This window comes from Marmota monax, unplaced genomic scaffold, assembly GCF_021218885.2.
Source record: "Marmota monax isolate L192 unplaced genomic scaffold, Marmota_monax_Labrador192_F-V1.1 WCK01_AAM20220418_F8-fsc00033, whole genome shotgun sequence".
NCBI classification, from domain to species: Eukaryota; Metazoa; Chordata; class Mammalia; order Rodentia; family Sciuridae; genus Marmota; species Marmota monax.
Genome location: NW_026694282.1, coordinates 10,847,305 through 10,852,060, shown reverse-complemented (window position 1 = coordinate 10,852,060; position 4,756 = coordinate 10,847,305). Strand labels below are relative to the sequence as shown.

The window sequence follows — 4,756 nt, the reverse complement described above, 5'->3', positions numbered from 1 at the left end:
AAAAGATATTTTACTGAAGTGGGTATAAAAATGACAAATAAGCACATGAAAAGATATCTATCTGGTCCCTAGCCATTATGAAATAAAAATTAAGACTATGGTGTGATAACTCTATCAGAAAAGCTAAAAAATACTCATAATACAATATCTGGCAAAGATGTAGAAAAACTGAATCTTTGGGACATTACTGGTGGAAATGAAAAAAAAGACAACATTTTTTCATCTTAAAACATTCCCTTACCACAGTATCCCACAATCATACTCTTTGGAATTGACTCAAGAGAAATGGAGACTTGTTCCCACATATAAACCAATACATCGGTTTTCATAGCTGTTTAATTTGTTAATGGTATGAGAAGAGTCAGAATGCCCTCGAATTGGCGATGATTAAATAGATATCTACATGTATAGAATGGTACTCTTCTTAGCAATAACGGAACAAATTATTGATAAATGTCACAACTTGGATGGATTTAGACTGGGTAAAAGAAATAAGTAATAAAGCTCACATATTGTATTCTAAGTTTGACAAGATAATACAGATGGAGAATGAGTTGATGTTTGCTTAGAGTTAAGGATGTCAGGGAAGCAGGTAGGACAGTGTTTGAAGCATGAGGGAGATCTTTTGATAAGAGAATGTCTTAATTGTAGTGTGATTCAGTAAATCCATACTCACGAGGTAATGACAGAATATTCACACACACTGACCAATGTCATTTTCCAGTTGCACTTCTATTATATAATCACATAATCAATTGGGAAAACTGGGTACTAGGGACTGCTCTACTATCTTTGCAACTTCCTGTGAACATATATGATTATTCAAAATAAAAAGCTTAAAATATGGATGAAAAGGTCAAGGTTTTTGTGATTTCAGAGTAGAAAAGGCTTCTTAAAAATGCACAGATAGTACCAAATTTAAAGGGGAAAACTGCAATCAATCTAAATGATTGATTGCTTCCATAGTTCTGTCAACACTATGGAAGTGAAAAGTCAGTTCATAACTGAGATGAAATAGTCATAAATATATTCATACATTTGTAAGAAAAAAAATAGGCAAACCAAAAGAAAACAAATGAAGTATATTCATGCTCATTAGTAATCAAAGTAACAAAAATTCAGAAAAAATTCTAATGTTTCAGTATTTAATCAGCATTTTATTTCTAGAACTGAGACCAGTTTGATTTTTTTTTTCTCTTCTCTCCATGGATACCTTAATTATTTTGCTTCATAAGCATGGATATCTTTATCTTTAAAATTTGCTCTCCCTTGTCTATCTCATTATTAATCATGTTCTCTGGAGTTTAGAAAACATGGTGCCTATTTCATGACATATATAAAGTCAAGTAATTTGTAAGATACTTTTGTAAGATTTTCTTTGAGATAAAATTTTACCTTTTGCGGGGGTTGGGGCTGTGGTTCAGTGGTAGAGAACTTGCCTAGCACATGCAAGGCCCTGGATTCGATCCTTAGCACAACATAAAAATAAAGGTATTGTGTACAACTAAAGAATAAATATTTTTTTAAAAATTTAACCTTTTTACTCTGTTAACTGATGCGCTAATTTTCATTTGGAGGGCTATAAATTACAAATAGTTTGGAAAACTTTACATATTTGTACATGATGATATCATAGGTATCTCAGAATCTCTTACTATCAAACTAAATAAACTTCTTTACATTTTCAGACAAGAAGCATTTAGTTTCCCCTGCAGAATGCCTTGCCTTATTTTCAGAATTCAGCTATGCTGAATTTGCCTGAAATCAGATTCACTCATCTTCCAGTATTTGCATCTGAACTTCAGTGCATTTAGCACTCATTCTACATATACCATTCTTCAAATTTTACCTAAATATATTCGTACTTTTATTTTGCATTGTAGCTTTTGATAATTTCTGAGAGAAGGAGAATGCTGTCTTATTCCACTATTGTAAATTTTTTAGTATCATCTCATTGTTTTATTTATAGGAAGAGTTTTCCCTGTACCTGTAAATTACTTTTAATAGACTAAGGATTTAGTATAATAAGACTGGGAATTATTAATTCTTTTTTATTGCAGCTAAAAAGTTTCCATGGAACAACACAGGTTGCAAGATTACATTTCTTATGTATGTTAAACAACAAAAAGATGTATCCTTTCATTTACAAAATGGTGCTTTATGGAATAACAACAACAACAACCAAAACATGGTTAAATGATTGACTCAATGATGGGACCTTTATTCTCTCTTTTGTAAGATAATCATACAACAAAGAATGAAAAAAATATTGAAATATAATGTTTACATGCATTCTTTGAGAGGGCTAATACATATATAAAAATAGAAATTTCAGCAGTTTCATAGTTTCATGTTATCAAGTTGAATATTTAAACAGAATTTTGTCACCAACAGGAACCATGCTATATTGGAAGACTATGGATTGTAAACAGGCCAATGGGAAATTCAAACTAATATTAACAGATTCTTCAGACTGCTGAACTGAATAGTTCCTAAGAGGTTTAGGGATTATTACATTGCGAATTTGTGTGATAATGCTGCCTCCACTGGTGCTACCTATTAATCCAACATTCTATGTAAAGATCTGAAGAAAAGTTTCCAAGTGAAATGTAAAAATAAACAAATAAAGCCAAGGGGTGCAATACAAAATTGGATTTATCAGAAGCATTAAACAAGGCTTACCTTTTAAGAAAATGTTAATTTGTTCTTTTTAGTTATACATGAAAATAGAATGTATTTTGACATACATACATACATGGAGTATAACTTCCGGTTTTTGTGGTCATACACAATGTGGAGTTACACTGGTCATGCAGTCATATGTGAACAGGGAAGTTATGTCTGATTCATTCTACTGACTTTTCCATTACCATTCTTCCACCCTTTCCTCCACTCCCCCCTGTCCAATCTGGTCAAGCTCTATTGCCACCAACCCCCACCCATTGTGAGTCAGTATCTGCATTTCAGAGAGAACATTTGGCCACTGGTTTTTGGGAATTGACTTATTTTACTTAGCATGACAGTCTCCAGTTCCATCCATTAACTGGCAAATGCCATAATTTCATTTCCATTTAGGGCTGAGTAATAGTCCATTGTTTATATATTCCACATTGTCTTTATCTACTCATTTGTTGAAGGGCACTTAGGTTGGTCCCACAGCTTAGCTATTGTGAACTTAGCTGCTGTAAACATTTATGTGGCCACATTACTTTGGTATGCTGATTTTAAGTCCTTTAGGTATATTGTGAGGAGTGGGATAACTGGGTCAAATGGTGGTTCCATTCCTAGTTTTCTGAGAAATCTCCATACTGCTTTCCATAGTGATTCTACCAATTTTCAGTCCCACCAGCAATGTATGAGTATGCATTTTTCCCACATCCTCACCAACATTTATTGTTATTATATTATTCATAATTGCCATTCTGACTGGAGTGAGATGAAATTTCAGTGCAGTTTTCTTTTTGTTGTTATTGCTTATTTGTTTACTGTTGTTGTTTTTTGGCACCAGGGGTTGAATCCAGGGGCACTTAAAAACTGAGCCACATCCCCAGCCCTTTTTTGTATTTTCTTTAGAAACAGAGTCTCACTGGGTTGCTTAAGGTCATACTAACTTGCTGAGGCTGTCTTTGAACTCTTGGTCCTCCTGCCTCAGCCTCCTAAGCTAGTGGAACTACAGGCATGTGTTACCATGTTAGTGTAGTTTTAATTTGCATTTTTCTAATTGTCAGAGATATTGAACATTCTTCATATATTTGTTGATTAATTGTATTTCTTCTTCTATGAAATGTCTGTTCAGATGCTTAGCCCATTTATTGGCTGGGTTATTTGAGTTTTTGGTGTTAAGTTTTTTGAGTTCTTTATATATCCTGGAGATTAATGTTGGGCCTAAGGTGCAGGTGGCAAAGGTTTTCTCCTATTCTGTTGGCTCTCTTTTCATGTTCTTGATTGTTTCCTTTGCTGTGAAGAAGCTTTTTAGTTTGATACCATCCCATTTATTGATTCTTGATTTTACTTCCTGTATTTGGGACTCTTACTGAGGAAATCAGTTCCTAAGCCAACATGATGGAGATTTGTGCCTACATTTTGTTCTAGTAGGTGCATTATTTCTGGTCCAATGCCTGGGTACTTGATCCACTTTCAGTTGAGTGTTGTGCAGGGTGAGATATAGGGGTTCAATTTCAATCTACTACATATTGATTTCCAATTTTCCTAGCATCGTTTGTTGAAGAAGCTGTCATTTCTATGGTATCTCTGCCTAGTATGAGATTACTGTACTCATGTGGGTATGTCTCTGTGTCTTCTATTCTGTACCATTTGTCTTCCTGTCTATTTTTAGTGCCAATACCATGCCGTTTTTGTTAATATAGCTCTGAAAAATAGAAATAGCTTCAAGAATTCACATGTCTTCCTTGCACAGGGACCATATTAATCTTCTCCCTATTGTTCACAATTTTAGTATATGTACTGCTTAAGTGTGAACTAAACAGAGCTTCTTAATGAGTTTATTAATAAACTGTTAACATATCAAAAAGCAAGGAACACAACAACAGATTGCCTATACCTAGATAACTGCACCTTTCTTGCCATTCAAATTTAGGATTTTTATGAAGAATTTGGGTCATCCACATTTTATTTTATCTTTTAAAAAGAGAATGAAATAATTAGAAAAAAGAGTGAGACATAAAGACATACATCCAGCTTCTGAGAACTTTAGACAATGATTGATAGTTTGTAGTCATTGGCTTTTTATGTTTAT

At 33.6% G+C, this 4,756-nt stretch overlaps 1 non-coding gene across 1 annotated transcript; it reads right to left on the bottom strand.

The window, feature by feature from the left end:
- Window positions 1-4,372: 4,372 nt before the first annotated feature.
- LOC124108871 (U6 spliceosomal RNA) lies at window positions 4,373-4,480 on the bottom strand. Its single transcript, XR_006856802.1, has one exon. It is a non-coding gene; the product is annotated as a U6 spliceosomal RNA (small nuclear RNA).
- Window positions 4,481-4,756: the final 276 nt, after the last annotated feature.